Source organism: Lactuca saligna, chromosome 9 (genome assembly GCF_052625555.1).
Source record: "Lactuca saligna cultivar CGN05327 chromosome 9, ASM5262555v1, whole genome shotgun sequence".
Taxonomy (NCBI): Eukaryota; Viridiplantae; Streptophyta; class Magnoliopsida; order Asterales; family Asteraceae; genus Lactuca; species Lactuca saligna.
In genome coordinates, this window is record NC_136425.1 from 176821447 (window position 1) to 176835513 (window position 14067).

The following is a 14067-nucleotide window of genomic DNA, read 5'->3' on the forward strand; positions in this document are numbered from 1 at the left end:
GCATTCGGATTTGGAGTTTCAGGTGGGCGACATGGTCCTCCTGAAAGTGTCACCCTGGAAGGGTGTTATCAGGTTTCATAAACGGGGCAAGTTGGGTGGGTCGGGTTACTTAACGGTTAGACCTTCCAGTTGATCTCATCCAGATCCATATCACGTTCCACGTTTCCCAGTTCCGGAAGTGCTTGGTAGATAATTCAACAGTAGTACCCATAGAGGATATCCAGATTGATGACAGCTTGAATGACATAGAGAGACTAGTGGTGATCTTAGATCACAAGACGAAGGAGCTGAGGACCAAGCGGGTCGAGCTAGTGAAGGTGCAGTGGTAGTACCGCAAGGGTTCAGAGTGGACATGCGAGCCCGAGGAGGAAATGAGGGAGCACTACCTAGAGTTGTTTTCAGACACAATAGATTTCGAGGATGAATTCTAAGACAAGTAGGGGAGAATTCTAATGTCCCGTTCCTGGTACGCAATTATTTAAGGATTCAAGTGTTTATTTTGAGCTACTCGACGAGTTGGTAACCCTAACTCATCGAGTAGATGCCAGAAAGGACGCGGAATTTAAAGAGTCTACTCAGCGAGTCCAAGCATGGACTCGACGAGTAGGTATGCCAGGAGGAAACCCTATTTTCTGGGCTTTGCACCCTATTTAAATCACTTGAACCCACTTTAGGCCTCCCTTACCAGCCTCCCTGTCCTCCAGAAACCCTAACCCGATTGAGAGCTTCACCCTTGAGATTTTGAGTGTGTTTTTGTGTTTTGGAGATAGTTGGAAAACCTTGGAGCTAGCAAGCTTGTGGAAGAAGATCAAGATCCATGAGTACATTCATCTATGGCAGCTTTTGATGGGTTTTGGTCATAAGACATCCTATGTGCTCATACAAACCCTAATGCTTGGATCTAGGTTTCTCTATTGTACATGCTTTGAATCCAAGACTTCAAACCCTAATACTAGCATACAAGTAATCATATTAATATGTAATTAGCTTTAAGATCATACCTTGATTGTTATGTAGCAATAACAATCCCAATTCCTCCTTGAATTGACTTTGGAAGGCTTAGAGTCACAAGTGTCACTCCTCTAATGGTTCACAAACACCATAAGCAAGAGGATGAAGAGGAGAGAGGATGGAGGCTACCAAAAACGTGTAGAAACCCTAACAAGAAGCTTAGCCACGTTTTTGAGCCTTAAGGGGTCTTTATATAGTTGGGCTATTATGGTTATCTAACAAGGAAACCCTAATTTGGATGCTTAAGCCCTAAGCAACCCATTGACTCCTTTAATTAAGCCCATGGACGATTTCCTTATGGGTTTTCCATTAGAATTCGTCCATCCCTTAATATAAGGCAATCCATGGCCCAAATCATAATTATCTTATAATTACAATTCCAGTCCCTTAAGTTTAATTAATCTCTTTTAGTCACAAAACTAATTACCAATTAATTATTGACTAATATTAATTAAACAATATGATTTCTCCTTTAATATATTATTCTCATAATACATTAATAAATCATATTTAATCCTTACTCTCCATAATTCATCCTATCAAGTTGCTTTGGTGAAGGCAACCCAAAAGGACCATGCACCATCGGGTCAAGTACATACCAAAATAGTTATGGACTTAGACACTAATCCAACAGTCTCCCACTTGGATAAGTCTAACAACTATTCTGCGTATGACTTCAGATCCTGATCTGCAATCGTAGCTTTCTGTAACGACCCAATTTTCATGTCCAAAAATTTCATTTTAAAATATTACTTTTAGAAAACATTAATAAATAAAAGCATTGTTTGATCACGCCATAACACATCGCAAACCATGTTTTAATATTCAAACCATACAATCCATCAAATATCATAGTACAATCCCAGTGAACCTCGTAAATGCGGAAACCGAAGAGTGTGTGTGTGACATGCTGCTACCGTGCCGGCTCCTTTCCCCTAGCTGAGGAGGTACCTGAAACCAAAACTGAAACCGTAAGCACAAAGCTTAGTGAGCTCCCCCAACGTACCACATACCATGCAAACACATAACATAATACTGCCAGGCTATTCTGGGGTGCCTGACTACCCGGTACGGCCATTCTGGGATGCCGACCTACCCATACGGCCATTCTGGGGTGCCGTCCTACCCGTGTCAAGCCATTATGGGGTGCTGACTACCCATGTCAAGCCATTCTGGGGTGCTGACTACCCATCGGTCCTAACAACCGATCCTCGGGGACTGGTCCCCTCCCGCTACCTCTATCGCTTAACATAACAGGCCAACATACAAGCATACCATCACATACGGTCAGATGTTTCTGGGGTGTCTGACTACCCTGCGGTCCTAACAACCGAACTCCACTACTATTGCATATAACGTATCATGAGAGCATATAACATAACAGGTAATAGCAAACCTAGATGATATCACAAAGACAATCATCTATCATACGTCCCCTATTGGTGGGCCGGCATTGTGGCCTTAGGCCCACCACTACTGGAAGGTAACTCACCTCAAAGTAGCTGCTGAACTAATCGGGAACTAACTGACTGCTGCTGCTCCGGGAGTCCTCCGGCTGCAATTCCCACAATATACTTAATCATACACTGCTAACTGTCCTTTGGGTAAAAAGACCATTTTACCCCTGGTCTAGCCCTAAGTCAAATCGAAGTCAACTTTCAGTTGACCCGACTCGCCGAGTGGATCTCCACTCACCGAGTCCCTAGCAAACTATTGACCTGGGTCCCTGATCCTACTCGTCGAGTTGGGCTATGACTCGACGAGTTCATCTTCTAAACTGTCATTTAACTCCTTCATCCTACTCGCCGAGTTGTATGAACAACTCGTCGAGTTCATCTTCATCCGAAGAACACATATGCTAAGACTCGCCGAGTTGTATGAACAACTCGCCGAGTCTGTTCTTGATCTATGAAGATTGCCTTGGACTCGCCGAGTCAGGGCATTGACTCGCTGAGTCCTAACATGGGTGAGTTCAGCTCCCAACTCACCGAGTCACCCCCTGTGACTCACGGCTCAACTTGATACATCATGAAGGGACCAATTCGGTGACTCGCGACCAGACTCGCCGAGTCACCTATACGACTCGCCAAGTCGTCGCCATGCATCCACCAAATACACCGATTTACTCGATTTCAGTCCATGCCATTCATAGATCTGGACTTCTAGGACACAAATCACACGTAAAGTTTCCAACTTTACGTGTGGATACTCACTAATATGGATTTTAGGGTTCAAAATGCCTCAAAAGGGTAGATCTAGGATGAACAAGCAACATGGGGCCATAAAGCTAACAGATCTGAGCTCCTGGAGCTCAAGCTTGCCTAGATCTAAAGGCCAATCCACTTATTACGAAACATTAAGCACAAACAAGCTTGAGGAATTTCTCAAGAGTGCCTTAAATGAAATCTTAAGCATAGAAATAGGGGAAAAACGAGATATACCTCAATGATACAGCTGAAGAACACAATGATGCTTGGATGGCTCTCCTTTCTCTTGATCTCCTTCCCCTTCTTGCCTTAAAACCTTCAAGAATGCACACAAGAGCCTCAAATACACAAGAACAAGCTTAGGACGAGGGTTGGGAGCTCTGGGGGGTGAATGGGGGCTGGCAAGGGGCAGATATGGGGTTTAAATAGGGTGCAAACCCCTGAAACTTAGAGTTTCATCCAACAGCGGTGACTTGCCGAGTCCAGGATATGGACTCACCGAGTCGCCAACTTAAACGTGTCTTGCGTCTCGTCCCTACTCGGCGAGTCGGACCTAGTGACTCGCCGAGTCCAAGGCTAAAATTGGGCAATACTCAAATAAAATTCACATACCGGAAACCAGGTGCTACAAATCTCCCCCACTTATTTTAGAATTCGTCCTCGAAGTCTGCTTCCCGGTCCTGAAACAGCTCGGGGTAATGCTCCATCATCTCGTCCATCGGTTCCCAAGTCCATTCTGAACCCTTGCGGTGCTGCCATTGTACCTTTACTAGTTCTACCCTCTTGTTTCTCAACATCTTTGTCTTTCTGTCAAGTATTGCGACTGGGCGCTCAATGTAATTCAAGCTGTCGTCAACCTGAATATCCTCCAATGGTACTACTGCTGAATCATCCACCAGGCACTTCCGCAGCTGCGAAACATGAAAGGTGCTGTGGATCTGACTGAGCTCGGCTGGCAGGTCTAGCCTATACTCCACCTTGCCCACCCGGGCTGCAACCCTGAACGGCCCGATGAACCTTGGGCCCAACTTGCCCCGCTTCCTGAATCGAATGACACCTTTCCAAGGCGACACTTTCAGGAGAACCATATCCCCGACTTGGAATTCCAAGTCGGATCGACATCTATCGGCGTAGCTTTTCTGCCGACTCTGTGTAGTCTGAAGTCTGCTCCGAACCTGCTGGATCCTCTCGGTCGTCTCTAGCACCACCTCGGTGCTTCCCATGACTCTCTGGCCAACCTCACCCCAACATATCGGGGTTCTGCACTTCCGCCCATACAACATCTCGAACGGTGGTCGGTCAATGCTCGCGTGATAGCTGTTGTTGTAGGAGAACTCAACCAAGGGAAGATAGGTATCCCAGCTACCACCGAAATCCAACACACACGCCCGCAACATGTCCTCCAAAGTCTGGATGGTCCGCTCACTCTGACCATCTGTCTGCGGGTGAAAGGCGGTGCTAAAATGCAGACGAGTGCCCAACTCGTCGTGGAATTTCTTCCAAAATTTGGAAGTAAAACGCACATCCCTGTCCGAGATCACCGATACTGGCACCCCATGCCGTGCCACAATCTCCCTGATATACATGTCGGCCAATTTTTCGGCCGATATGCTCTCCTGAATTGGAATAAAGTGAGCACTCTTGGTCAATCTATCCACGATGACCCAAATCGAATATACTCCACGTGCGGTCCTGGGAAGCTTTGTGATAAAATCCATCGTGATATCTTCTCATTTCCACAGTGGGATGTCCAACGGCTGCATCTTGCCATGCGGTCTCTGATGTTCGGCCTTGACCTTCCTGCAGGTCAAACACCGCTCGACGTACCATGCCACATCCCGCTTCATGCAAGGCTACCAATAATCCGGACGAAGATCCCTATACATCTTCGTCGCCCCGGGATGAATAGAAAATCGGGACTTGTGCGCCTCCTCCATCAAAATCTGACGCACGCCACCGTGATACGGCACCCACACCCTACGGTGTAATGTCAAAAGTCCTCTGCCATCATAATCAAAGGAGGAAACCTGACCCACCACACGCTCGCTCTTCCGATGCTCCTCCTTGATAGCCTCCTGTTGAGCCTCCCGAATCTGCTCCAACAGGGGAGTCACCATAGTCATCCTTAAACAAACGTCCCTGATTGGCACCGTCTTGCGACTAAGCGCATCGGCCACCACATTGGCCTTCCCCGGGTGGTAAAGGATCTCGCAATCATAATCCTTCACCACGTCCAACCACCTCCGCTGCCTCATATTCAGATTCGGCTGGTCCATGAGGTACCTTAAACTCTTGTGGTCCGTGTAGATGGTACACCGAACCCCGTAGAGGTAATGTCGCCAAATCTTGAGGGCAAAGACCACCGCCCCCAACTCCAAATCGTGCGTCGGGTAATTTGCCTCGTGAGGCTTGAGCTGCCGTGAAGCGTAGGCAATGACATGCCCTCTCTGCATCAGAACTGCGCCCAACCCCGAAATGGATGCATCGCAGTAAACCACAAAATCCTCAACGCCCTCAGGCAGGGCTAGGATAGGCGCCTCACACAATTTCTGTCTCAGCATCTCAAACGCAGCCTGCTGCTCGGGTCCCCACCGAAAGACCATGGCTTTCTTCGTCAGTCGCGTCAGGGGTACGGCTATCTTGGAGAAATCTTGGATAAACCTCCGATAGTAGCCTGCCAATCCCAGGAAGCTCTGAATCTCAGATAGAGACTTCGGGACCTCCCATCTCATCACGGCCTCGACCTTGGCCAGATCAACCAGAATCCCGTTCTGGTTGACTAGGTGCCCAAGGAATTGCACCTCGCGCAACCAAAACTCACACTTGGAGAACTTGGCATACAAGCTCTCCCTCCTCAGGGTCTCCAATACCTCCCTCAGATGCTCCTCGTGTTCCTCCCGAGTCTTGGAATAGACCAAGATATCATCGATAAAGACTATCACAGACCGATCCAGCATCGGTCTACACACGCGGTTCATGAGGTCCATGAACGCGGCAGGAGCATTGGTGAGCCCAAACGGCATCACCACGAACTCGTAATGACCATAGCGCGTCCGAAACGCAGTCTTCTGCATATCCTCCTCCCTGACCCTCATCTGATGATAACCCGAACGTAAGTCAATCTTGGAGAACCAAGATGCTCCCTGAAGCTGGTCAAATAGGTCGTCAATCCTCGGAAGCGGGTATTGGTTCTTCACCGTTACCTTGTTCAGCTCCCGATAATCTATACACATCCGATGCGACCCGTCCTTCTTTCTTACAAACAGAATCGGGGCTCCCCAGGGTGAACTGCTCGGCCGAATAAATCCCTTGTCCAGCAGCTCCTGTAGCTGCGTAGACAACTCCTGCATCTCGGGAGGAGCCAACCGATATGGTGCTTTGGCTATCAGAGCCGCACCGGGAATGAGGTCAATCCTGAACTCCACCTGTCGCTCCGGAGGTATCCCAGGTAGTTCCTCCGGGAAAACATCAGCAAAATCTCGAACCACTGGGACCTCGCTCACGGTCGCCTTACCCGCCTCCCGGGTATCCATCACATACGCGACATAACCCGCGCATCCCTGCTGAAGGTAGCGCCTAGCCCTCGCTGCTGAACATACAGTGGGTCCACACTGCGGTCGCTCTCCATGAATCACTAACTCTCCCCCGCTTGGGGTCCTGACTCGCACTAGCTGCTGCGCGCAATCTATCACTGCCCCATTAGGGCTCAACCAATCCATACCAATAATTACCTTGTTCCTACGCAATGGAATGGGAACCAAGTCTACCAGGTAGTGCTCCTCAAACAGTCGCAGAACACAATCTCGAAACACCATCGATACTCGCACCGATCGATTGTCAGCAATCTCTACCTCTAACGGGCAATCTAACTCACCTGAAGTCTCATGAAATCTCTTGCTAAGAGCAAGAGAAACGAATGATCGGGATGCACCCGAGTCGAACAATACCTGAACCGGGATACCGTTCACATGGAACGATCCTAATACACATGTATACACACGGAGCACATATCAATATCATAACAACATAAAATAAAAGATAGAAGGAAAGAATCATACCCGTCACCACATCGGGCGCGGCGCGTGCCTCCTCGGCAGTCAACTGAAATGCCCGACTCCTCACCATTGGAGCCTCTACCTTGCCCTGCCGACCATCCGTGATCCGCAGGGTCGCTGGAGCCGGCGCCTTTACTGGCGCTGAAACTGTCAACATGGGGCAATTGGCCTTCTTGTGGCCCCTCTGGTTGCAATGGAAGCACAACAACTCCGATGTCTGAATAACTGTCGCATGATATGCCCAAACTTGCCGCACTTGTAGCAGCCTGACGATCCCATCCTGCACGCCCCCTCGTGCGGCCTGCCGCACCTCCTGCAGCGGCTCGGTCCCGACTGGCCTTTCGGCCTCCCATCTGATCCCTTGGGCTTCTTCCCCGAAGCCCCTGCTGCCTGACCGTCCTCAAGTTTCCGTTTCCGGATGTGCTCCAAATCTATCTCTCTCTCCCTCGCCCTGGCAATCATGGAGTCCAGGGTGGGGCAAGCCGAAAAGCTAACATGCTCCCGGATGTCAGCTCGTAGCATATCATGGTAACGAGTCCTCCTCATGTCCTCGTCACCGGCATACTGGGGCACCAATAAAGCCCTCTCCCGAAACTTGGCGGTGATCTCCGCCACAGTCTCTGTCGTCTGCCTCATGTCTAGAAACTCCCTGGCCAGCTGCTGAAGCTCGACCGCCGGTGCAAACTCTGCTCTGAACCTAGTCACAAAGTCCGACCAGGTCATTGCCTCAATAGCCGAGGCTCCCAACGAGTCACCCACTAACTCCCACCAATCCCGGGCTCGGTCCCGTAAACACCCTGCTGCGTACCTCACCTTCGACCCCTCGGGGCAGAAGCTAGTCAACTGGGCGGACTCGATATCCGCAATCCACCGCCTGGCGACAATGGGGTCCTTCACCCCATGGAAATCCGGCGCACCACTGCCCCTGAAGTCCTTGAAGGACAGTGTGCGAGATCCTGACTGGCTAGGGGCTAAATCGCTCCTGAATGTCCGTAGGCGATCCTCCATCAACTCTATGATCCCTTCCTTGATCGATCCAAAGAGGATGGGGGTCGACTCAAGGATGCCCCTGGTAATCTCCGACGTGATGAACTCACGTAGCCTCTCGTCAATCGGCTCGGTGCCTGATCCCGAACCTGACCCCTCTCCTGATCCGCCATCTGTCGGTCTCGGTCGAAGTACCACCATTCTGCAATTCATCATAATAATCATTAGTGATACTGCTACTTTCTGAGGGATCTCAACTACTTACAGGTTCCTTGGTCTCGTCTTGGCCTTCCTCGGTTCAGGTACGGATCCTCTGCTTTCAGTAGTACGGGCCCATACTACCTTCCACATCTATCCGTACCTTCTCCGAGGAATTCCTCGACTCCACCAGATCCCCTTTACTACTGCTACTCTCTGTTATTCTCATCCTAGGCTTGCCCTAGGGAAAACTCAAGTTCAACACGACTGGTCCTCAGCTGCTGTGGGTCTCCTCATAGTGCCAGTTAGCCACCACCTAAACACCATCACATGGGACGAGGATTAGATAATCCTTCAAGTAAAAGATCCATCCCTACAACGGTTGGACTCAAACAAGAGCTGCGCAATAGGGCCAGTTCCAATACTTTGGGATTATTCAACCCTGATTACATGTGGTGTGACATGTTTACCTAGTGGCTAACTCCCATTACTCAGAACCCCACCAAGCACGAAGCAAGCAGCATTCGGATAAGGGGAAACAGACTCAAGCCAAAACTATTCTTATAACAAGAAACGGCACTTTAACATAGGATGCTAAGCTCATACTATCAGGCATAACCTAAAAAGGCTATCCTACTGCTGTCTACTCAATTCTAGCATGCAATATTCATAAAGCTGTAACACATAAGCAGGCACATAAGGCATCACTCCTAGATCCTTAGCCCTATTCTAGCATGCAGTTCTACGTAAGCTGATAAACACAACATAAACTTGTATGGGTACTATGGGGAATACTTACTTGAGCTCGGCCGGTCGCGCACGTCACACACTTCGCTCTTTCTTATGACTCTTTTCCGGGTTTTTAAAGAACAATTTCTTTTGGAAAATCTTTCAATCCCTCGATTTGAGTTCAGACACTCCCGAAGGCGTGTCCGAATCCCTCAAACCAGGGCTCTGATACCAACTTGTAACGACCCAATTTTCATGTCCAAAAATTTCATTTTAAAATATTACTTTTAGAAAACATTAATAAATAAAAGCATTGTTTGATCACGCCATAACACATCGCAAACCATGTTTTAATATTCAAACCATACAATCCATCAAATATCAGAGTACAATCCCAGTGAACCTCGTAAATGCGGAAACCGAAGAGTGTGTGTGTGACATGCTGCTACCGTGCCGGCTCCTTTCCCCTAGCTAAGGAGGTACTTGAAACCAAAACTGAAACCGTAAGCACAAAGCTTAGTGAGCTCCCCCAATGTACCACATACCATGCAAACACATAACATAAATACTGCCAGGCTATTCTGGGGTGCCTGACTACCCGGTACGGCCATTCTAGGGTGCCGACCTACCCATACGGCCATTCTGGGGTGCCGTCCTACCCGTGTCAAGCCATTCTGGGGTGCTGACTACCCATGTCAAGCCATTCTGGGGTGCTGACTACCCATCGGTCCTAACAACCGATCCTCGGGGACTGGTCCCCTCCCGCTACCTCTATCGTTTAACATAACAGGCCAACATACAAGCATACCATCAAATACGGTCAGATGTTTCTGGGGTGTCTGACTACCCTGCGGTCCTAACAACCGAACTCCACTACTATTGCATATAACGTATCATGAGAGCATATAACATAACAGGTAATAGCAAACCTAGATGATATCACAAAGACAATCATCTATCATACGTCCCCTATTGGTGGGCCGGCATTGTGGCCTTAGTCCCACCACTACTGGAAGGTAACTCACCTCAAAGTAGCTGCTGAACTGATCGGGAACTAACTGACTGCTGCTGCTCCGGGAGTCCTCCGGCTGCAATTCCCACAATATACTTAATCATACACTGCTAACTGTCCTTTGGGTAAAAAGACCATTTTACCCCTGGTCTAGCCCTAAGTCAAATCGAAGTCAACTTTCAGTTGACCCGACTCGCCGAGTGGATCTCCACTCGCCGAGTCCCTAGCAAACTATTGACCTGGGTCCCTGATCCTACTCGTCGAGTTGGGCTATGACTCGACGAGTTAATCTTCTAAACTGTCATTCAACTCCTTCATCCTACTCGCCGAGTTGTATGAACAACTCGTCGAGTTCATCTTCATCCGAAGAACACATATGCTAAGACTCGCCGAGTTGTATGAACAACTCGCCGAGTCTGTTCTTGATCTATGAATATTGCCTTGGACTCGCCGAGTCAGGGCATTGACTCGCCGAGTCCTAACATGGGTGAGTTCAGCTCCCAACTAACCGAGTCACCCCCTGTGACTCACGGCTCAACTCGATACATCATGAAGGGACCAATTCGGTGACTCGCGACCAGACTCGCCGAGTCACCTATACGACTCGCCGAGTCATCGCCATGCATCCACCAAATACACCGATTTACTCGATTTCAGTCCATGCCATTCATAGATCTGGACTTCTAGGACACAAATCACACGTAAAGTTTCCAACTTTACGTGTGGATACTCACTAATATGGATTTTAGGGTTCAAAATGCCTCAAAAGGGTAGATCTAGGATGAACAAGCCACATGGGGCCATAAAGCTAACAATTCTGAGCTCCTGGAGCTCAAGCTTGCCTAGATCTAAAGGCCAATCCACTTATTACGAAACATTAAGCACAAACAAGCTTGAGGAATTGCTCAAGAGTGCCTTAAATGAAATCTTAAGCATAGAAATAGGGGAAAAACGAGATATACCTCAATGATACAGCTGAAGAACACAATGATGCTTGGATGGCTCTCCTTTCTCTTGATCTCCTTCCCCTTCTTGCCTCAAAACCTTCAAGAATGCACACAAGAGCCTCAAATACACAAGAACAAGCTTAGGACGAGGGTTGGGAGCTCTGGGGGTGAATGGGGGCTGGCAAGGGGCAGATATGGGGTTTAAATAGGGTGCAAACCCCTGAAACTTAGGGTTTCATCCAACATCGGTGACTCGCCGAGTCCAGGATATGGACTCGCCGAGTCGCCAACTTAAACGTGTCCTGCGTCTCGTCCCTACTCGGCGAGTCGGGCCTAGTGACTCGCCGAGTCCAAGGCTAAAATTGGGCAATACTCAAATAAAATTCACATACCGGAAACTAGGTGCTGCACTTTCCAAAGCCGCTGTCAACTCTGATCATATCAGATACGCGTGTCCTTAGATAAGGGATCATATATTCCTCCATTCTTGATATCGTCTGAGATATGATTTCTAATCATTCTCTTTGTACTACTTCTCGATTTCTGATTTATGACGACAGACTAATTGAACAAATCAAATTAGCCCTAGCCCGGCCGAGCATTTACGTTTGTCATCACTAAACCATCGAGGGGCCCAAAGATATCGCTTTTATCCTACCTTGGATAAAAGGAACGGATAAACTTTGATACAATGCTTGCTTGCACTCACTAACCAAATCACACACAACAATATGTTTTATAACACCAAGTTACTAGTGTGTTTACATATTATCAATGTGCAACCGATTAGCAAGATACAACTCACACATCTCGGTTTCAAGAATATAAGATGTTATCGTCTCACTAATCACTCGAGATAGTGATCCAAGTGAGCGTGGGTTTAATCCAATGCTCAAATCATATTCATAAGCACTCATGAACATTGCAGCAAACATTTGCTTATGTCTAATACTCGTTTAGCCAATCCACACACCAATTCACGACAATCTTCATTCATATCTACTTCCAACATATGAACGACTGTGGCCCGTTTGAATAATTCGATTATTCTTAATAAACTCAATTATTCTGGAAGTCAAAACATGCAAGGTGAAACACAAGAATAATACTAATCCCATATGGCCTCAAACCTTTGAGTATAAACAAAACATGTTTTATTTATCACCATATCGATTACTCATTATTTGTCGTTTCAGGTAATCAACTTTATACTTGAATTATTATAGTTGTCCCATGCTCCTAACATGCACACAATGTTTACCTATGGTTTTTACTTTGTGAAATAGAGAAATTGAACACATTTCCAATCATTCTCATTTTACAACTCCAAATCCATTTTCTTAAGTGTAAGAATATCAAATTCTTGTTACTTATAGAATATACTAGATTCTAACACTTTATGCAACGATCCTTTTGTAATGTCACTGTACCAAAGTCTCAAAGACTATTGTCAATGATATTACAAAGTCCTCTAACGTAGATTGTTACAAGACAATTCCTTAGATATGATGTCTCTCACTCAAAGTACATTCCTTTGAACATCCTTTTGCATAAAGGTTTCTAATCTAGTCATAGATTTTCAATATTTACTTCCTAATATGGACACGCTTCCATATTTTCCATATGACAACTAATTTCTTAATAGAATCTTATCTATTCGTAATGATGTCGATATTGTCCATCCAATATGGAAACATTTCCATAATCTCCAATACTATACTTCCAACTACTCACAAGCGACCAATTCTTGTCGAACTTCGAATCGTCCTTTGATAGTTGTTTAATTATTTTAGTCAGAACCAATTCTAGTCCCTTTTCACTCTAAATGCGCTGGACATTTGGAAAATTTTAGAATGGTCAAACATTAAAGCATTTGCAATCGATCCTATACCCGAAGCGTATGGGACACGACGCACAATGTTTTATTTTCTATGTTCTCAAAATTCGAATTGTGAAGAGGAATGCCGTAATCATAATCGAAATTTTAAGAACACACTATGTACCTTTGACTAAATCTATTAACGTTTCACAACCTAATCCTTTAGATTTGAAATGAAGCATAATATTCTCTCCCTTAATTATAGCAAAACAACTTTACAACCCTTACGACTTTGCAAGGTATAACTCTTGTTTTTCTATAATTAATATTGCCAACTTGCAATACTTTCCATAATAATCATACAATCATAACTTTTATGCTCCCACTATCATGATGATTACTATAAAACATAACACTTATGCTCCCACTAGCTTCGACATGTATTCATAAACATCTTAACTTTCAGAAAAACAATACTTATTGAATTTCTTAAGTTCAAGTTTCTAATACTTAGTGCTTTGATAATCTTTTATCAAGGCTTCTTGAACTTATACACTTTTGCCTTAGATAGTTCATATGTGTGTCTTAACAATTAAGACTAATTGCCAAACCTCACAATTCAAATTATGGAAAGGGATGCCGTAACCATGATCGAATTTGAGAATGCAATTTTACAATCACTATCTTTTAAAATCTTTCTTAGTGAAAGCATTTTCTCACAATCATTTTCATGAAGGAGGAAATCTTATGACACTAAGATTTAAACGGTGTATGTGTTCCTATCCATGTGAATTTGTTAAAACCAAAGTTTACGACAAATTCAAACTCATATGGATCGAACTTTCTTAATCTTGATTTCTTGCCTTATGGTAGCACAGCTGCCCACCACGTCTTCCAAGTAGTTAAGCAGCTCACCTTTTCCTATCAATGTACTTTCCATTGATCAAGGTCCTTGCCTTTTATGCATTCAAATGAGAACTCATAGGACTCACATGCATAATTAACTCGATTGGATTGGCACAAAAACAAAATAATGTCTTCACGATAGGTTGTAAAACTCAACTCGTGTGCTAGTGATGATCGATAAGGTTTATTTGATTTG